Source organism: Pteropus alecto, unplaced genomic scaffold (genome assembly GCF_000325575.1).
Source record: "Pteropus alecto unplaced genomic scaffold, ASM32557v1 scaffold121, whole genome shotgun sequence".
In the NCBI taxonomy this organism is placed as follows: Eukaryota; Metazoa; Chordata; class Mammalia; order Chiroptera; family Pteropodidae; genus Pteropus; species Pteropus alecto.
In genome coordinates, this window is record NW_006434369.1 from 11,671,341 (window position 1) to 11,694,915 (window position 23,575).

Sequence of the window (23,575 nt, forward strand, 5' to 3'; positions counted from 1 at the left end):
ACACCAGAATAGCAGTAGAGAAGTACACAGAATATACAAGAACATATCACACGAAAGGATGAATATATCTGCAATATATTGTGTTATCGATATCGATGATTGTGATAATAAGAAATACGTATTTGGTCTTTGTTCTGTATTTGGCACAAAGCTTCTAAAACACTTGGAATTTCCTAAGTGCTGGGCACCATAAAGATGTCTTTTGTTATTTTACAGAGGGAACTTTTGGCAAGTTTCTAGGTCACCTAACTATGGGATGTCATTGCCAGAGAACCAACCACATGATGAAAAGTTTGGCATTTTCAGTCTATCCCCTTTTGAAGGGGAGAAGAGCTGAGGGCTGAATCAATTGCCAGTAGTCAATGGTTTAATCAATCATGCCTATATAATTAAGCCCCCATAAAACCCCCAAAGGATGAAGTTTGGAGAGGTTCCCAGTTGGTGGACACATGTAGATTCTGGGAGAGTGGGCTTCCAAATTGGGCATAGAATCTTCAAGCTCTTTCCACATACTTTGCCCTATATACCTCTTCCATCTGGCTGTTCCTGAGTTACGTCTTTTTATAATAAACTCATAATCTAGTGAGTAAACTGGTTTCTGGTTCTGTGAACTGCTCTAGCAAATTAACCAAAAGAAGGGAGTCCGGGAACCTCTGATTTATAGCAAATTGGTCAGAAGCACAGGTTACAACCTGGACTTGCAATTGGCATCTGAAGTGGGGAGCAGTCTTTTGGGACTCTGGCCTTAACCCGTATGATCTGATGCTAATTCTGGGTAGATAGTGTCAGAACTGAGTTGTAGGACATCCATCTGGTGTTGGAATGTTGCTTAGTGGTGTGGGGTAAAATCCATAAACACTGGAATTAGTATCAGAATTGATAGCATCTTAATCTCATGTGATTTGAGAGAGAGGCAAGATGATATGCTAAAAGCAGCATTAACCTTGAAATTAAAGAAAGCTTGATTCTAATGAGGGCCTTTCATGAATATTTATCATTTTGATCTGGCCATTTTACCTCTCTGAATATCAACTTCTTAGCTTAGAAAATGAATAGTTTGACTAAGTAGTGTCTAAAGTCGCTTTCAACTCTAAAGTCTTATAGTTATTTTAAAATAAATTCTAAATTGAGATTGGGTTGGAAATATACCTTGCCTGGTTGAGTCCATTAGAATTAGGGAAGTAATCAAATTTTATTCCTGGCTTCAATTCCCTAACCCTTCACATCTTTTAGAAACATTTTCTGTTTGCTTAATAATTTACTCTAATGCTATTTACATCTTCATGTCAATGGATGAGCCAAGCTAGAAAAAAAGAAATGAAAAGTAGACACAGAAGTACTCTAAACTAGCTTGGTTTTATGTTGTCTTGTTTAAGGAGAACTTCCAAATTCCAGCTGCGTGCTGTTTAAATGTCTCCTTAAATGAAACTGACAGAGGGAGAATAGGATCCAATTAGCAAGAGTTTCTTTCCTTTGCATCTGATAACTTAACATCTGTGCCTTCTGATAAAGGCACTCTAATTTTTTTTTAGCGGCATTTGCACTATTCATTAGTTCCCTTTCACTACAAATAGCCAACTCCAAAAACTGTCCTGGGGCTACAGTGAATTGTTAGACAGGTGGTAGAGAGACATCACCTGAGAAGAAAGCCTCTACAGGTATACATTTGGGTTTCCACATTAATAATATACATTGAAATGTAAAAGTAAACTTTGTAGTCACACTGGGTATTTTAATAGTCTCAAATAATAATTCACTTAATATAATAAAAATATAATAACACTGATAATAATGACAGGTTAATTACTAATTTGTAGTTATCTGTTGATTCTCTTAAAGGTACATTTAGTATTTTAGAAACTGTCTTTCGTGTGTGTGTGATTATGTGTCCCTGTTTTGGAACAGGAGAAAATTTTTTCTTTTGCCTTCATTTTCAAATGTCAGGCCCTAAGGTTATATTTTTGTTTGGAGAATTCTCACCCCACCTCTAATTTTTCTGCCAATTTTCCTTGCTCTATCATGTCTGACAATATCCTCTGGAGCCTCCATCTGTCAGCAAGCACCTCTATCCGTCTGTTTCTTCACATAAACTTCCTCCTCCTCTGTTTTAAAAAAAATCAGAAAAGACTACTCTCCTTATAGTCAGTCCTTTCACTGAGAGGCTTCTGGTTCTCACAAGCCCAACCCTTGATCACCATAAGTCCAAAAGGCGATTCTCCTCAATCCGTCTCTTATGAGGTTTCTGCAAGATAATTATTTCAGAATACTCAGTCAATTTTTTCCTTCTATTTATTCACAGCCTCTAATAATAATAATAATAATAATAACAATAATAATAATTTTAAAAAGTCAATTCTATGACATAGCTACTAAGATATTTGGTATAGAATCTGTGTTTGAGGTACTTCCTTCTTTACCTATCTTATGGGTTCTGAAACATAGTCCTAATCATCTGTCATTTGCCTAAGAGCAGATCTACTAATTTTAATTACAGAAATATTTTTGTAGCAGGAACACTCCAGGAATTTGAAAGACGTGTTCCAGTAATGATAAGATTCTTCAGCAGTCAACTAACAATGCACAGCAATATTTTTTTTTGTCATTACTGAGCAGACAGCAATGGCCCAGTATCTTTCCCCCAGAGAGCATCAAAATGCAAAAGAACTAAAGAGTTGACTTTTAATTAATAGTGATCTTAGTTAAATATCTATACAGAGTCCAGACCACCGTGATTCTATTGTAGAAGGTAAGGAAACTGTTTTTTTTTTTTTAATTTTTTGCAGCACTAAAAGACTCTCACTCAAATTATCACTTAGTTATTTGTCAGGGCAAAAATATATGAAATAACTTTCCTACCACTTGGTAGCAAGCAGAGAGAAGGTAGAAAGTCAGATATGGGATGAGATTCACACTGGATGCTGTAACTAGCAAGTATGAGAAGCAGGATGTAATGTTTCATATAGAAGGTTCCAGGTCACTAATTTTTAAAATACAAACATGACTGGAGACTTTTAGTGTAAAGAAATGTCAGCAATTTTACTCCACCCAAAACAACTTTGAAACTGGACAAAACTGTTAAAAATGAGTACTTTAAAGCTCTGGAAAATGACCAAAAGTAAACAACAAAATAGAGAAATATTTATTCATGAAAAACCTTTGAGTTCTATGCAAGAACAGAAGAGTCTGTTCTTACCTGGGGGTTCTTACCTGGGGATGTATCATTTTCCCCTTTTCTCAGTTCAGCTGAGGTAGTAGTACTATTAAAGCAGGGTTGGTTGAAAAATGAGCAGCTTTGTTGTTACAGGATGCTAATATAATTTGTCAAAGGGCAAAAATTATACATGCAATGGCATTGTCAATAAAAGCAGCAAACTCAGTAGGAAACAAAAAGAGTAAATAAGAAGGTGGATGCCTGCTTGAGTGAGCAGCAGAATGGTGTGCTAGTTGAGCACTTAACCAGGTGATCGTGGAAGTCAGAGAGTCATAGCACAACTATATAAGCTCTCTACACATGCCAGGCTGACTAGGATACTGCAAGACATTTAAATGCATACCCTAAACCACAAGATCTGTCAAGAAAAAATGGAAGCCTCATTGGAGTGAGGTATTTGAACACAAAATGTGGTCAAATGATTGCTAACCACTAAACTGTGCAGAAATGGGTGTGATCCTTAGGATTCAATGCTAAAATATAAATATTTTTTAAAAAGCTGAACAGAGACAAAGTGGCTACACATTGTAGGGGGAGAACAACCACATAGATATAGATATAGTCCAGGCAAGTTAATGAAAACAAAATAAAATGGATACAACAACCCACAGGGAAAAATAATTAGAATTTATAATTGCTAAAATAAATTATCTAAAATTTTAGCGTTTTTAGCCATAAATTCTAGGACATGCAAACAACAGGAATGTGTCAGCCACATACACACACACACACACACACAAACACACACACAAACACAAAATGTAATATTAACTGTCTATAATGGGTAAAGATGTTGGTTTTAGAAGATAAATCTTCAAAACAGCTATAGCATATAAACATGTTCAAGAAATTAAAAAAATATATGATGATGATGAATCAACAAATAAGGATCACAACAAAAAATGGAAAATTTAGAAAGAACCAAGTGGATATTTTGGAGTTGAATAATATAATAATTGAAATGAAAAATTTACTACATACGCTCAACAGCAGATCTGAGATGCCAGAAGCAAGAATTAGTGGCCCTAATATAGGGTACTTGAAATTATCCAAACTGAAAATCAGAGAGGAAGAAGATGGAAGAAAAATGAATATAGAATTAGAGACTGTAGGACAACTACAAGCGTACCAACATACAGGTGCAATGGGAGTCCTGGAAAGAAAGGAGAGAAAGAAAGGGGCAGGCAGATGTATTTATAAAATAAATGCTTATATTTTTTATCAAAATTAGATGAAAAAAATTAATATATAAATAGGACAAATATAAAGAGATCCATACCTACCACATCATGGTTAAACTGTTGAAAGATAGACAAAAAGAAAATCTTAAAAGCATCAAGAGAAAATAAAGTAGTTGTTCACGGGAGTACAACAATTTAAGTAAAAGTTGACTTTTTAGCAAAAAAGTAGTGGAATGGTAAACTTAAAGTCCTGAAAACAAATGAAAACAGACTTGTCAACTAAAAATTCTATGTCCAACAAAATCGTCCTTCGAAAATAAAAAGTTAGAAAAGAAAAAAAAGCTTTCCTAAATAAACCATGGCTGAGAGAATTGATTATGAGCAGAATTGCTTTAGGAGAAATACTAAAGAAGATTCTGCAGACTGAAAAAGAATCACACCAAATGGTAACTCAAATCGGGGGAAAAAATAAAGAGCATTAGTAATGGAAAATATGTGTATAAATATTCATATAATAATTTTTCACTTTTTTCTTAATTTTTTTCAAAGTCATAAGCAATAATTATAGTACTATATTTATGGCTTTATAACGTATACACATGTAATATATGACAGAGCCATAAGGAATGGGAAGAAGTTGCTATATTTTACTAGAACTAAGTCATTATTAACCTAAAATAGAGTACGAAAAATTAAGAGGCATATTATCATTTTTACAGCAACTATCATGAAAATAGCTTTTAAAAAATCAACAGAAAACTAAATTTTTACAATAAAACATTTTTTTTACATAAAAGAAGGCAGTAAAAGAGAAACAAAAGTTAGACATATAGAAAATAAATGAAAAATTAGCAGAAACTCTAACTATATCAATAATCACATTAAATTTGAATGAACAAACATTTAAATCAAAAGCACAAACTGTAAGACTGGATGAAAAGGTCAAGATCCAATTGTCTACAAGAGAAACATGTTAGAATTAGATACACAACTAGGTTGAGTGTAAAAGGATAGAAAAATATATACTATGCAAACAGTGACTATAAGAAAGCTGGAGTATTTATATCAATATCAGAAAAAAAAAAACCACGACAAAAAAACTACTAGTGATAAAGAGACATTTTACAGTGATAAGAATGTCAATATGTCAGGAAGATATATAATCATGAAAAAATACACACCTAAAAGTAGAGCATCCAAAATACATGAAGCAAAACTGACAGAAATAGACAATTTGGTGAAATAGACAATTTAATTATTAAAATCAGAGTTGAGTATCCTACTGTTAATATTTGATAGAACTAGACAGAAAATAGTACACCTAAACAATACTCTCAACCACCATCACCTAAACTGATATTTATAGAACATTCCACCCAGGAAGAGCAGCATGCACTTCACACACACACACACACACACACACACACACACACAATTAGTCTCTAAGCTAGACTAAGTGCTAGATTATTAAAAATCTCTCAAAACACTTAAAATAACTGAAATTATTCACAGTATATTCTTTAACCACAATGAAATAAAATTAGAAATGAATAATATAAAAAAATTTGGGAAATCCCTAAATATTTAGAAATCAGACAATATACTTCTAAATAATCCATACATCAAAGAATAAACAACAAAGAAAACTAGAAAAAGTTTTGAACTTAATGAAAATGAAAACTCAATATATCGCAATTTACGTTACATGCTTAAATATGGATGACCATCAAAAATATTATGTTAAGTTAAAGAAGCCAGATGCAAAATAGAACATATTACATAATTTCATTTATATGATATGTCTAGAAAACTCAAATTTATAGTGACAGAAAGCAGTTCAGGAATGGCCTGGGACTGGGGGTGGGATTTAGGGGAGGGTTTACAGAAATTGACTATTGAAAGTCATGAGGAAACTTTTTTGGGTGATAGAAATATTCTAAAACTAGATGAGATAATGGTTGTATGACTTTCTAAATTTTCTAGGAATTACTTAATTTTGCACAACCATAATGGGTCATTATTTTTGCATGTGACTTATACTTCAATAAAGCGGTTATATAAACAAATTTATTTTTAAAAATTTAAAATGTGGTCAAAATCTGGAAAATCTGTTTTATAATAATTTGGCATACTATTATTTATTTCTTATAAAAAACCTAATAAGTATTTGAAATGAAAACAAAGCCTTAAACTAAAATGTCCCAGACTAAAACACAGGCTTCTGCATTCCATGTATTCAGAGTGGGTGACGAGCTCCATGTTTATATGAAAATGGAAAGGTAGAAGCTTTCTTATCAAATTAGTTTGGAATAAATAGCTGACTAATAGTTTGAAAGAGTTCTTTTAAAATGAGCACAAAACTGAGTCACATATCCTTTAAATATTTTGTTTTAAATTAAAACATATAAAAATAATTCTACAATAATTATTCTGTAATTATTTTGATGTTGTCCATTGTGTTTCGGACTACTTACTTGAGGTACCTGATATTTAGTTTTTTTTGGATTAGCCACATACATGTGTTGGTCTTATTAAGGTAAAGCATGAACCTATGCATTAATTTCAGAAACTAATCCTTCTGGTGTTTTATTAAATTTTCTCATATATACAGTAAAAAAATTAAAGATGTGTATTGTCTAGATAATTAAAAAACAGTAAAATATATTTTCAAAGGAATATTTCCTATCTCTTTTTGTACTCTTGTCTTCTATTTACATGATAATTAAAGTACATAATTATTAGTAACAAACCACTGACATTAACAGTCATAGATACACAAATGTGAGATAAGCCTAGAACTGAGCTCATGGAAGCAGAAGAGCATGGGTTTCAATTAAGCTAGCCAATAAGTTAAATGGATGTATTTGTAGCAAGCATCTGAAAAAGGTGTTGCTACCTATTTGATTTACATATCACTACCCCACATTCTCTGTGGAGCTCGTTTTTAGCCATTTTCTTGTATAAGTTATTTATTGCCACAATGATTCTTCACAACAACTGCAAAATTTCAAACCGTATTAAAGAAAAGGATTTATTCTTCACTTATCTAGACCCAGCAGGGATACCCTAGACTGCTCTGTTGACCTTGATTGAGTTCTTCATGCTGTGATTGGTCTTCAATGATCTCAGGTGGTTCAAGCGAGGCAACTCAACTCTGCTCAGAATATCTCCTCAACCAGCAAGCTGGCCTAAGCATGTTCTCAGGGAAAAGACAAAGGAGAAAGAAAGAATAAAACATAAGTTCTTTTTCAGCTTCTACGTGTGTCACAATTTCCAATATTACATTGACCAAAGCAAATAATGTCGTAAAGCCCAGAATCAAGTTATGGGCAGAATATCCCTCCTACAATGGGAAGAACAAAGGACAAGACTGGGAGTGTGAAGAATAGAGAACACTTTTATAAATTTATCACACGTCACTATCCTAGGAATAAAAGTCACATGCATTACCTAACACCCTAGACTCACAGATTTTTCTTCTTGAGCCGTAATGACATCATTCTACTTTCCTTTTACTACAACTCCTATAGTCTCACTGTCAGCTTTTATTGTTTGAACTCTCGATCTAAACTCCAAAAACATGCTTAATAAATAAATCATTTTATCTGATCTAACTTTATCCCTCACTGACTACACATTCTTCCCTCAATGTAGTTGCCATTTTCTCCAAGTATATTGACTTTCCATGGATTCATTTCTTTCCTCAACACCTTGGTACTCAGTTATTATTTATTGAACTTCTTTCTTGTTAACCACTGCTTCCGCCAAACTCCTTTGGAAAAATATTACACACAAATGAAATCAACTAGCCACATTTTCCACTCTTACACCTGAGCCATTTGGTGTTTCTGGAGGAAAAACAAACAAACAAACAAACAGACAGACAAACAAACATAGCTTTGCTGAGACAGAGGTGTCTACCTAGCTGCAAAAGAGATGTGCTGCCTTTTCACAGTGTCGATCTGTTGCTATTTACCAGCTTCCTGGCCAAGTTCTACATTTTCCAATATTTCTATTGCATCTCTATCTGTCCGTGTCACTGAGATTGTTCAACAGAATAAAACCAATGTATCACTTCTAGATAGAACTGCTAAGCATGTTTTCTGTTATTCTTCAGGCTTATACTCTTTCTGTATATGTCAGCTGACTACAGAGTATCCAGCAAAGGACTCCAAGGCCCTAAGGATGATAGAGCCACAAGATAGAAAAAACAAGAGTGGCTGAAGGAATATGAGAAAGGTCACCCAACAACATTGGAATCAATATGAGCAGGAAATATATTTACTATGTTAAGCTACTAAGGTTTTAAGATACACGTTTTCACTAACTTACACTACACTATACAGCTTAAATAATTGACATATACATATATTAGTGCATGAGATCTGTGGTCTGCGATTTCATTAGAACCCAAAATATAGTTTTGCAATCCTGAGCCAGGTTCCTGACAGTTTTCTTCAGTCCCAGTGGGACCTTTCAGGCATGGTTCCATACTATTTTTTCTCATCTCACATCACGAACTATTCATGCCTCCACAGCTCTATCATTCAGAAAATAAACTTGCTTTCTTTTTTTACAAAAATAAATTTTTTCCTTTCTCCTCTCTGAAATACACGTGCCAAAAAAGTATATAGAGCGTCCAAATTTTATAGTAGCTCAAAAAGAATCAACGGTTCTTTGACAAGTTTGTAAATTCATAAGGAAAATACAGTTATGTTTCACTTAACCATGAAGATGTATTTTGAGAAATATGTCATTAGATGTTTCATCATTGTGCAAAAATCATAGAGTGTACTTACACAAAACTAAACAGTACAGCCTACTGCACATCTAGATTGGTACAGCATGCTACTATACTGAACACTGTATAGCATGCTACCATACCTACAATCATACCTATTTGTATAACTAAACATATCTAAACATAGAAAAGGTATAGTAAAAATATGTCATAAAAGGTATAGAACCATGTATAGAACTTGCAGGACTGGAAGTCACTCTGGGTGAGTCAGTGAGTGAGTGCTGAGTGAATGTGAAGGCCAGGACGTTATTGTACATGGCTGTAGACTTTATAAACACTGTACACTTAAGCTAGATTAAATTTATAAAATAATTTTTTCTTCAGTAATAAATTAACCTTAGCTTAATGTAACATTTTTACCTTATAAAGTTAAAAATTTTTAAACTTTTTTGTCTCTTTCATAATAACACTTAGCTTAAAACACAAACACATTGTACAGTTATATAAAATGTTTTCTTTCTTTATATCCTTATTCTATAAGAATTTTTGTATTATTAATTGTTTTTTACTTTTTAAATTTATTTTTTGTTGTTAAAAACTAAGACACACTTACCTTCGCTTAGGCCTACACAGAGTCAGGATCATAAGTATCACTGTCTTCTACCTCTATGTCTTGTCCCATTGGAAGATGATTAGGGGCAATAACATGCATGGGGCTGTCATCTCCTATGAAACAATGCGTTTATTCTGGAATACCTCCTGAAGGACCTGCCTGAGGCTCTTCTTCAGGAGGTGCTTTTCAGAAATATGTCCATGGCAACTTGCTTGGTTTATTTCTTTTTGTCATCATAAATTTGCTTAAAAGCAGATAATAATAATGTGCCATGATCATTCCTCTCTGTTAATAAAAACTTCTTTTGTTGGGACCTATGTTTTCAAACATTTTAAGGAGTTTGTTGAAATCAGAAAAAACATCTAATGACTCATTCACTGTGAGTTTTCTTAGGGGTTCTTATTCTTCTCTTGTAGTTTCCTTTCCTATTGCCTCTTCTTTAGCTATGCATCCCTATTCCAGTTTCAACAACTCCTAATTAGTCAGTTCCTCAGGAACAACATCTAGGAGCTCTTCAATGTCATCCTCATCCACATCCCGATTAAAGTTGTTTGCCATCTTAACCACAGTCTTGTTGACTTTTGCAACCTCCTAATTTTTGGTAAATCCTTTGAAATTATAGATGAAGCTCTTGAGTGTTTTCTTCCAGATGTCATTCATATACTCCTCAATAATATCATGCCAAGCCCAAGCAAGTTTCTTGGTACAGTCATAGATGTTTTAATACTTTCAGAATTATATCAGTGTCTTCTCAACATCTTCCACATTTACAGCAATAGCTTGGGCAAAGGTCTTCCTCAGGTAGTAGGTCTTAAGAGCTGCTATAACCCCTTTATCCATTGGTTGGATGAAAGAGGTAGTTTGGAGGGACAAAAACCACTTTGATATTGGGATGAAGATCACCAATAAAAGGAGGATGTCTGGGAGAATTTTGAACAATTGATAAAATATTGAAAGATGTTATTCTCCAAATAGTACTTCTCCATTTTGCTGCCATGATAATTCAGGAGGGCATCTTGGAAGAGAATTTAGGTCATCTCTGACTTCTTATTACTCCTATAGTACACTGGAGCAGTTTGCTTATTAATATGCCTGAAAGCACTGAGATTCTCACTGACCTGGATCACAAAAGGTTTCAATTTATAGCCTGCAACATTTATTCTAAGCAATGTTCTTATCCCGTCCTTAAATGCCTTGAAAACTGACATTGACTTGGCCTTCTTATAGATAAAAGTCCTTTCAGAAATCTGTTTCCAGAATAAGAAGGTATTTATTTCCTCTGGCAAGTAATTTTCCTTCGCAGTTTGCTTATCTAAAGTTTTCATAATTTTTTTAGCTGTCTTCACATCAGCGCTCACAGATCCACCATTCACTTTTACATTATGTAATGAACAATGATTCATAAATCCTTTCAACCACCCAGAGCTAGCAGTAAATTCAACATTGCAGTCATGTCCAGACTTTTCTTTCAACATTGCAAAGAAAGTTTTTGCTTTGGCTATGGTCATTATGGTGCTGAGAGGGATATGCTTCTGTGCCTGGTCTTCAACCAGGGTCTTAGAAGTTTCTCCATGTCTAATATAGGCCCTTAATGAATTTTGTTACTCATTGCCTTTGAGGAAACATGTGCTTTAACAGCACAGCTTTTGTCACTTTGTTCTTCAAGATTGTAGCTATGGTGGAATGGTACATGTCTGACTGGCAATCAATAACCATCACTGATTTTCCACCTTAGTAGTTCTTAATCAGTTTTAATTTTTTTTTTCCAGGTAAATCACTCAGTGTGGTTTCTTACTGGCAACTTTAGCAACTTGTATGCCTAGGGACCCTGATGAACAAAATGACACAAGATTAAGTCAAGCACAAGGGAAGATGATGCAATTAGGATATTTGGTAAACATGAGATGTATATGAGGCTGCTTCTGGCATAACATACCATACTGTTCTATAGCAAACTTTTTTATAAGTAAAAAGGATATACTCTAAAATAACAATAAAAATGATAGTATAGTAAATACATAAACTAGTAACACAGTTGTTTATTATCATTATTAAATATTATGCACTGTGCATAATTGTATGTGTTATAATTTTATAAGACTGGCAGTACAGTGGGTTTGTTTACATCACCATCACTATGAACACATGAGTAATACATTGAGCTACGATGTTACTATGGCTATGAGGTCACTTGGTGATAGTAATTTTTCAGCTCCTGTATAATCTTATGGGGCCACCTTCATATATGCAGTTTATTGTTGACCAAAACATTTTTATGTGGTATATTATGGTGAACTCTTTCAAGAGCTTGTGGGTAGTATTGCCTTTGACTTTCAATTTTGAAATAAATTACTTGTAGGAAATGTAAGTCATAAGACACTGACTAAAACCGGTTACAAGTATCATTTCATTAGAAAGCTTTATGCAGGCTATTAAATAAAACAATTTCATAACGAGATCTTCCTTCTTTAGTAACTATCTTCTTGTTGGATAGATTAAAGTTGGCTAATCCTGTGGAGGGTAGTCCTCAACCTTTTAGAATTTATAGCAAATACTTTCAAACGTTGGAATATTAGTTAGCAGAGCTAAAATAATATAAAGTCTCAAAACAACACATAAGCAAAAACTATAGCACAACCATACTCGGATATAAAGTATCTTCAAAGAGGTCTATAGTCATTTGATTATTTACACTTTTAGAACCACATTGGTCTTACATAGAAGAATTTCTGCCTTGAACTTGCTATACTCACAAGGACATTTCAACTAATTTTGGTAAACACTAGGCTCTTAATTTGCTACCAACTTTCCTTTAAACGAAAACTAAGCCTCTTACCTCTTGCTTACAACAGACAGCAGATTGAATTTTACTGTTCCTCATTTCACAGGATCCATTCTATAAGGTGTTCTGTCTGAAAAACATTATCCTACAAATAAATATACAGTTTAAGTAACTTCCCCTCTTCCCAAAGTCATTTCACGTTACTGGCAAATTTATCAAGGGCTCAGAATATACATGTGGATTGTAAAAGCCTGAGTGAGAATGACTCTTGCAGAGAAATTAGAATGAGTAATCCAAACTTAAAAAATGAAAGTAGAGATAACTTGTTTCAGAGGTAATTCCTTAAGATCCTACTGAAGAATTCAGAATACAAATTAATTTAGAATATCTATGAGCACCAAAGAGAAGGACATTTTAGAGCATGGAAAAAATCGAGCCCAGGAGAAGATTGTTTACTCCTTGTAGTAAAATGTGTTTTGATTAAGAAAAAAAAAATTAAGTGAACAGCAAGATACTCCCAGGGATCAAGTCCCCCTAAGATAAAGTTTCCTTTAGTGATGAGATTGTATAGAGCATTTCAATGCCATTAGTGTCAAAAAGATTCAAAGAGGAATAGAATACCAGGGTACAGAAAGTAGGTCTAAAAGTAGTACCCTTTTATCTGGCAAAGTCATAAAATGTTAAAAAGCTACATTTCTCTCCCTTCTGAATCACATGAAATCCTCAAGACAGGAAAAATTATCATCTCAGAAACCTCTACAAAAGGAAGACTGTAGCATTAATTTACCAATCAATGAACTATTTTAGTTGATCCTCCAAGCAATTGAAAGAACTAGACATCATTATTAAACAAAAAGCACCATTCTAAAGGCCAAGCATACATCATAATTTTAAATAATAATACCTTACATTTGCGTAGCACTTCAGAGTTTACAAAGCACTTTTATGCACATTATCTCATTTATCAATTTCTAAAAGAGGAAGAAAAATTTAAGGCAAGGAAAGGGATTAATATTAGTGTTGCACTGAATAAATGAGGGCAAGTTTCTAGAATAATAAAAGTCCTCAACAAATCTTTATCAGAAACTGATGAATTGCCTATCTCAACTTCATTATCCTTATCATGAGCACTTATGAAAAAAATGAAAAATTGATGAGTACCGTCATAATCAAAGAGAATAAATGTTTCTCTGTTAAAGTGAATGCATAATCTTTCCAGGAATAAAATAACAATATTCATTCATTATTAAATTCTGATAATGCTAACACCAAATCTCATTACAACTAGTGAAGGAAATTAGCGATATAAAAAAACTCTGTTTGGATTTGGTGTTGTTAAACTGTATATACATCTATTCCCATCTGTGATATAGTATCTTGTCTCTCCCAATTGAGGAATATTTTTGGAATTCATTTATAATAGGGTGAGGGCTCATTTTGTACAGATTGATCACCTTCTAAAAACAGATTGAGTTAATGTCAAGGGTACTATATACCTATAGGAGAAGTTAATGGCTTCTTACAACAAATGGACTCTCCTGACTGACCAGTTTTCATTAAGAAATTACCATGTTTTCTTTATTATACTCTTGCACGATCTTAGCTCAGATTTACACAAATATAATGTAAGTAGGGAAATTTACCCCATTAAGTTTTTACCTATTTTCTCTAGCTGATCCCATCAATTATTTCCATTATATTGATGGAAATTAAAATAAAAAGTGATACTATACCATTAGCTATTTCAAATTGTGTATTAATGTACTTAAGATACAATACTTTTTACCACACCCCAACATTAAACTTTCAGAGAAATACCAAATATAAGTAAACAAAAGATAAAACAAAAGAGTGCCAATATTTCCACTACCAAGAGATAACTACTGCAAATTTCTTCATTTAGTTTCTTCAGTTTTATTTCCTATGACCATGTATGTGTACATTTTTGCATGTTTCTGTGTGTATGTATAATTTTGTGAGTATATTTGTGTGTGTGTGTGTGTGTGTGTATTTGTGTGTATAGTCTGTAGCTGAGCACACACCTAGGAGACAATTAGCTATCTCTACAGTACTAATGCTAAATTAGAGTATATTCATTCCAGCCACTACAAACAATTTTATCATTAAATATATAGAGACAGAGAAATATATCTATATTATAAATGAAAATGTATTATAGACAATAATCCTGATGTGTATATAGTATTGTAACTTCCTGAAAAAAATCACAATGCAAAAATGCATAAGAGATTAGAATTATGGTTTAAAAACACATTTAATAGGGATCATATCAAAATTTATAATAATAAGTGTAAAAAGTTTGAATACATATGCTGTGCCTGAAAAATATTTAAGCCTTATAACATATTAGGTATGTTTCTATATTAACTTTATTACACACAGACTATATTATACTAAACTTGAAATGTCTCTTTTTCACCTTGTACTCAAGCGTCATGCAAAGGGGGAGTGTTTGAGAGTTGTTTGTAGAAACTTAAGCTTTAGAATTGACATTTACTCCAAACTGGAAGGAAGAGTTTCACTCATTTGGAAAATCACTTAGGTACAAGTTGATTAGAAATGGATCTTTAAAGATTACAGAGATCCATTTCTTGAAGGGCCTTTATACTTTCAAGGGATTTTATAGTAAAAAATTCCATAGTTTCTGAAACTGTTCACTTGTCTTTTGAAATGAAGATTTTGCAGCATTTAAGTTTTTCTATTTTAATCTGCAAAAACTAAATTGTTGAATAAGTAAGATTTCACTTCCAAAGTTGTTAGTTTTCATAGAAAACAAAATTTATAACCAATCCTGTTGCCTCTAGCAGGAGATCTTTTATCATATTGATTCAGAAAAATAATCTTTGGGGACCAGTCAAAATGGCATAAAAGGTAGATGCTGTGCATGCATCCTCTTGCTATCATACCAAATTTACAATAAAACTACAAAGCAACCGTCACTGGAAGTCACCTGAGGTCTGGCTGAACAGAAGCCCTACAACTATGGACAAACATGAGAGGTCACCTCAAACTGGTAGGAAGGGAGGAGATGCAAAATGGCCTGGTCTCACAACCACTGTGTGGTGATTGAGAATCGGGGGGATGATTATCTTGACTGCAGAACCCCCACCCCCACCTGAGGAGAGAGGGGTCCTAGCTCCATACTGGCCTCCAGTGCCAGGAAGAGAAGTCCCCACAACTTCTGGCTATGAAAATCAGAGAAGAAAATGTGGCTGAGTGAGACAGAGGATTGTAGGAGTTGCAGGTATTACTCCTAAAGGGCCCATACCTGGACTTACTCGCTGATAGACTCACTTGCTCTGAGCTCCATCTGGGGCAGCTAGCTGCTCAAGGAATGCCAGGAACATGCAGGGAGACACTGAGTTGTTGGGCTTCAGGGAAAGGGCTTGAGAGGTGGCTTTCTCCTGGATAGAAGTACTGGCAGTATCCATTACTCCTTGTTTGAGCCCTCGCCCCACCCAGGTGATTCCTTGAGATTGCACCTCTCCCAACTTCTGGGACCACCAAACTGCTTCCAGTGTTTTATTTCATACAAATATCCTGTCTTGGCTCATGGTACAGACTTTCCTAAAATCTCTCCAAGGCTCACAAAACCTAAAGAAGCAGAATCTAGCCTCAGCATGCCCCATACCTCTTGCTGAGCATCCCCAAGCCCAGTACTAGTGGCTGCCAGCCCGTTTCTGGCTTGGCCTCTTGAGGCACTTATAAGCCTAGTACTGGTGGCAGTCATCTGTGAATTGCTTAATGACTCTTATTAGATGGCCCTGGAGGTACACAGTTGCAGCTGAACTTGGCCTGTACCTGGACCCCTCCCAGGAGGCCCTTGGGCCGGCATACACAATGTCCTGCTTCAACCAGCACAAGAGCCAGAGCCAGAATACCACCCAGGGGTGCATCTGAGGAGAAAACATCTGAAGGGCAGAGAAAACATCTGGGGCAGGCCCCAGAGCCCTGCTAAAGTGAATCCTGCTCCATAGGGTCAGCACCTCATCAGCCAATCCTCACAGCCAATCATCCCAAGGGGGCAATCCCTACCATTAACATGCTAACAGCAATCAAATCTCAACTACAATAGGGGGTCACAAACAACCTACACAAAGGACATATCTTGAACACTTTGTTTAGGTAACCAGGGAAGACTGTGCCACTGGGCCCTACAGAACACCTACTATATAAAGTCACTCTACTAATACCAGCAGACTTAAGAGCTTTATCTAATACATAGAAACAGACACAAGGAGAAAGCCAAAATGGCAAAACAAAGAAACATGTCCCACATGAAACAAAAGAACAAAGCTCCAGAAAAGGAACTCAACAAAATGGAGACAAGCAATCTACCAGATCCAGAGTTCAAAATACTGGTTACAAGGATGCTCAATGAGCTTAAAAGAAGAGTAGGTGAACTCAGTGAGAACTTTAACAACAACAACAACAACAACAAATAGAAAACATAAAAATGGAGATGAAAAACATAAAAAGAAACTACTCAGGAATAAAGAATACAATATCTGAGATGAAGAGCACATTAGGAAGAGTCAACATAGCAGATGAAGTGAAGTATCATATCAGTAATTTAGAGGATGGGGTAGCGAAAAACACTCAATCAGAACAGCAACAAGAAAAAAGAATCCAAAAAATGAAGATAGTTTAGGAGCTTCTGGGACAACATCAAGAGTAAAAAGATTGGTATTATAAGAGTACCAGAAGGAGAGAGAGAGCAAGAAATTGAAAACCTATCTGAAGAAATAATGATGGAAAATTTCCCTAACCTGGTGAAGGAAATAGACATACAACCCCAGGAAGTTCAGAGAGTCCCAAACAAGATGAACCTAAAAGGCCTACACCAAGACACATCATATTAAAATGCCAACATTTAAATACAAAGAGAGAATCTTAAAGGTAGCAAAAGAAAATCAATTAGTTACCTATAACGGAGCTCCCATAAGACTGTCAGCCAATTTTTCAAAAGAAACTTTGCAGGCCAGAAGGAATTGGTACTAAATATTCGAAGTGATGAAAACCCAGGACCTACCACCAAGATTACCCTACCTGATGAATCTATAATTAAGATTCGGAAGACATATAAAGAGCTTCCCAGACAAGAAAAAACTAAAGGGGTTCATCACTATCAAGCCAGTATTACAGGAAATGTTGGAGGGACTTCTTTAAGAAGAAAAAATATGTATCAAAAATATGAATAAAAAATGGCAATAACTACATATCTACCAAGCACTTCAAAAGAAAAAGAATTAAATGCTCCAATCGAAAGTTAGGTTGACTGAATGGATAAGAAAACAAGACCCTTACATAGGCTGCCTACAGGATATTCACTTCAGATTCAAAGACACACACAGATGGAAAGTAAAGGGATGGAAAAGATATTTCATCAGGGACCTAGAGGGTATTGTGCTGAGTGGGTAAGACAGATATAGAAAGACAAATGCCATATGATATCACATACATGTGGAATCTAAAGAACAAAACAAATAAACAAACAAACAAAAACAAACTCATAGATACAGAAAATATTTTGAGTGTTACCATATGAGGGGGTGATTAAGGGTAGTCAGAGGAAAAAGGGGATAAAATTAAGAAATACAAATGGATAGTTACAAAACAGTCATGGACCTATAAACTACAGAATAAAGAATATAGTCAATAATATAATAACTATGTACTGTGTTTGTGGGGTACTAGATTTATTGGAGTGATCACTTCGTGAGTTATAGAGATGTATAATCACTAAGTTGTACACCTGAAACAAATATAATATTGTATACCAACTATAATTGAAAAATAAAAAAAAATTACTAAAAAGAAAAAAGAAAAATAATCTTTGATGGCATTTTGCTATTAGAAGTAGATATTTATCTTAGTTCAGAGTATTTTTTTTAATCAATCTTATTAATATAAAATGTCAAAAAAGTTTTATATCTTTACTGAAAAAGGTATAGGAAAAAGTAAAATCTTGTATTAAATATAAATTTTAGAAAGTAGGCCACCAAAAATAAAAAAAAAAAAGAACTTTTAATCATTATAATGACCTTTTCTCTATTTCTTACATCACATCAAAGAAAAGCATAGAAATGAACTTATCTTTGCCCTTGAGGTAATTACATAACAAATAGTGTGCACAATATTATGGCACAGTGTTACCTGAACTTCAGTGTCACCCCAGCAACATGGGGTAGGGGGACAACGACACAGAAGCGTAATTAGAATTTTTCCTTCGTTCTTCCTCACTGATGCAGTGAAGTATCACAGGTCAGTGAGAATAAGGAAAGATTTATTAAAAGTATATTTTAGAAAGACAGAGCATGATCTAAAGGAAGAATGGGGTTTCATCAAAGCAATCTGTAAACCCCTAGAAGTGAGAAAGACTGTATTGTATTAGGGCCAAGATGGGTCGTTACAAAGGCATTCCTAGGTGACTGTCACCTAAGGTCATTTTGATTGCCACTTCGCTGCTATATAACTCTTTACCTAGTGTGCATGTGCTTACCCAGAATTCAGTCTGTTATAATTAAGTTCATGAACTTCTGGGCATAAACATGGTATTATAATGACAGTATAATGAGGCTGAGGTTGTGAGCAAGTTAGGGTAGTATCTTCTGAGCAGACATCTGTGGCCAGAATAAACCAGCTGTAGATTATGGCCCTCCTGTCCTTTATCTCTGGTGCTGCAGGAGGGCTTCTCTAACTACCAATAAGCTGTTCTTTGGGCTGTCTCTAAGCTAGGCCTCTATTCCTTTGTTCCCCTGTCACTCAGGTCTGACTAGCTACCTAACAACAGGAATCCACACAATAGTATATCACAGACCGTTTAAACATCCTTGTTATTGCTAAGTAAAAATGTGGTTCTCATGCATTTATGATTCTATTTGAGAAACAAATATGGATATGTTTAGAAAAATAATTATAAAACTATAATTCAAAATATAAAGTTTGTCTTTTTTTCCCCTTATTTAAACATTTTACATTTTCTTTAAGGAAAAATATGTCCTTTATATAAATATAATCTTTTGACTTTTTAAATGGAAAAAAAACAATAGCTTACTCTTCATTGTTAAAATATAGCTTGAGAATCTCTGTGCTCAAAACAAACAAAAAAGACAACCCGTCACATAGAAGTAAACATATACTTGATATTAGAGCAAATAAGAAATTAAAAATTGGGGATTATCTGCCTGAACCGATACTTGAATTATTCTTTTACATCAAGTAAGTCCACACATCTTTTATCTAGTTACCTTTCCTTCAACCTTGTCATCATACGTTGGCAACAGACGCTTGATGTTTGCTGTTCATATTTTGCTCAGTAAGGATGCTGGCAGCTAATCAACATGGCTGAAGTTTTGAGAGGTCAACTCTAAAAGATGATAAGACCAACAGGAACATAGTAGTTAGAACTTGTCCCAAGTCATCAAGTGCAATAAAATTCAGTCTGAAAATCTAAAATAACAAACTGATATAGAAAGAGGGGTACTCTTGAAATTTAGGGGAAAGTTTTCAGGTCAGGAGAGCTGTACTTGCAAGTTCCCTCTTACAGCTGCTTCTCAATGGAGAAAGGGCAGGACTCAATAGAGGGCAGCAGCACTGCAAACACAAGAGGGCAAGATTTTTTCAGAAGGAAAAACTTGACAGCTTCAATTGCATGTGACTTTTTTTCTTTCTCTTTTTCAGAAGTTTCCCCTAAAGATTAGGAGTGTCAGACATTGACATCAGTCTCAGAGAACTGACCCGTAAAGTAATTAGAAGAGGAATTCCCCCCATTCCCCACCCTTTTGTCTCAGAGCTGGGTCAGATGAAAGGCACCTCTGTTTACTTCCTGATCCTTCTAATTTCTGTAACAAGGACCATCCCAAACTCATCTCCCAGCAGCTGCTATAACTGAAACTCAAGAGATTGCCCCAGGCACCATGGCACCTTCTCAGTGCTGCTCAGCTCTAATGGATTAGCTCTCCTTAGCGCAGGTGGCAATTTAACAGGAGACCAAACTTTTGCACTAGTAGAGACCACTGAAAATTGCTACAAAGACTATAGGCCTAAAGGGAGCTAAGAAAATGGGTTTTCTAAAATGTGTATCAACTGCTCATCCTCCTACCCACACTTCCTAAAGGAAGATGATTATAAAAGTAATAGGAATGACAGAAAGCAAAGATTAATGTAATTTCAAAAATGAAATTATATTTTCATTGGGAGTTCTAAAACTATAGGTTTTCATCATGAAATACAAATTTAAGGACCATATTTGCATAAGGACTGAACTATATATCAAAAGATTACCAAAGTTTTATCCAAGAAATATAAAAATCAATATCAATAATTGATTTATTCTTTTATTTGTTATACATTTTCTTTTATTTTATTTTAACATACTAAAATTCTTTTAAAAAGTAACAACTCATCTTTTCACAATAACCCAACATTTTAACTAAGCTAGCTGCCTGCATAAAATTATTGGTAAACAGGGCATAACAACATACACCACAACATTTCCTAACACAGTGAAAGCTCACAAAAGAATTCACAAATAAGTCAGATAGTTAGACAAAGACCAGATTACTTGAAAGATAGATTGGAGGCTGAGAAAAATGTTTCTACAATACTGGCAGAAGACTCTAAATTACAGGATAATGCACATAAAAGAACACATGTAAGAATAAAATGTAACTATTATTAGAGGGTTAATAATTAAAAGGGAAACAATGCTTCATATACTGGTATCCACATATATATAAACATGATATATACATATATACAATGTACTATCAGAATATTTCTTTAGTTTTTCAAACATCAGATTTTGTGAATTCAGCTACAGAAATTAAAGTGATTTAGAGATTGATTTCTTTTTATATTCCTAAAATAAAATTTCAATCATTGAAGTCAATGGAAAGGAAGAAAAAAATATATAACACGTTTAGTTGGAACGTTGGGAAAACATTAGATTTGTCTTATGTTTTGTTTTTAATCTCATACTAGCTCATCACTACCTAACTATGTGCAACTATTGGAAATAACTTTTAAAAAAAAATGGAACAGATGTGGAAAAGAAAATAACAAAAGAAATGAAGGCTTGTTGCATAATAATAATAAAGTCTCAAAATGCTTCGTAACTCCTATTGACTCAGAGCTTCTTTATTGTATAGAATAGAAAATTGAAATAAAAATATATGGTATCTGATAAGACTTTGATATCATAATTTTATTTTACATAAAAATACAATTTTTACCCATACTTCTCAAATAAAACTGCATTTTTCTATATCTACGATGACCTTCTCTAAAATTGTTTTTAAAGTAAGTTAAATTTGTGATTTCTGTTATAAGCAAAAACATCCTAACGGGTTTGATAATGATCTGAGTAGGAGCTTGGGGACTCAAATGAGACCTTTGAGATGGATTCTCTTGTTCTTTGTTGCACCTCATTTGTCTTTCAGGAAATAGTTGAGTAACAGTTATAGACAAAGCATTTTTTCAGGCATGACCCAACATGGATCCCAGAATCCTTCCTACTTTTTAAATCTCTCTGTGCTCATTTTACAAGGTTACATGAAGATATTTATGAATGTACTGGTGGAAGAGAAATATGCTGGAAAAAAATACTGATTTGAGATCGATCAGAAGGCCTGGGTGCTGTGACATCAACTAGCTTTGTGATCCTGGACTGGTCACTTAATTTCTGTGGACCTGATTTCTTATTGTTAAATGAGGAGATGAGGTGGATTGATTTTTAAAGTAAATTTTAAAATTAACATTGTATCATAACGTAAATTATACTGTAATTTTTGTCACCATGTCATATTTTATAATATGATTGTAATTTTGTGTCATTTTGTTAAACTTCACAAATGAGCTGAGTAGTCATGCAATAGAATATACTGGCTACTTTTGTTTTTCTGTTTTTAAAGGCAATGGAATAAAAACTGTGACTCACTGCAAGCCACAAAACATAGTGACAGACTAAGGAAAGAACCATATTTCCAAACTTGCAAATCAGCATTCCGAATTATAGATGTATTTATTTAAAAGAAGTATTTCGTTAGGAAGTACTAGAATTTGAACTTTCCTATCACTGCTGAAGAGTAGAATTTAACCTTTCCTATCACTGATGGCACCTAAAAACAAAACTGAAAAAGAAAACTATGAACTGACTATCATTCTTAAAAACTTCTGCAAGTAAACTGAGTCCAAAATATAAGTCAATCGATCAATCAATCTCTCTCTCCCTCCCTCTAGCTGGAAAGTATTCAATTTGTTTTGTATTCATTGGTGCATAATAATTCTCTGCCTATACCAATAATTACATCATATTTTTTTTTTCCCTTACGTCGGTAAGCTCCTGCCCATGTTTCCTGGTCATGTATGCTAGTTTAATATGACACCCCCATATGGCCCAGTTGGGCAAACACCAGGGAGCTAAGAAAAGCTGGAAAGAAGCTGATATGTCTTAGAAGTAAGCAAAGAAAGAGAGGAGCCCCAAGAAATGACAATATTAAAAACTGAATTGCCGGGAAGATGCTGATGTCATTGACAGAAACAGAATGACATTGGGATAATAAAGAGTTCATATGGGATCTAGCTATGAAATATTCTCACATGCTGAGATGGCAGCATGCAGGTGAAAGTGTAGGACTGGAATCTGGGAGACAGGTTATCTTGGAATTGACATTTGTTTTCTGTTTTTTGTTGAAGCCACTAGCTTAAGTTAGGTTGCTAATGAAAAGAAAATAATGAGAAAAGATGATTAAGAACAAATCCTTGGGAAAATATTCATATTAGGGGTTGGAAGAACATGTTAATTTTTCAACAGAGCTACTAAGTACTATGTCTGAGGTTTATATAGGTACAACTTTATAGTTGTAAAAAAAATTTGGGATACAGTAAAAAAGTATTATATCTTAAAAGCATCACTAATGTTAAAGTAGTTAATGAGAAAATATCTTTTATTTCTATTTCAATTTAAATAGTTTTCCTTACCTCCTCTCACATAGATTATTATCTGTGAAAGAGTTTGCTCTTA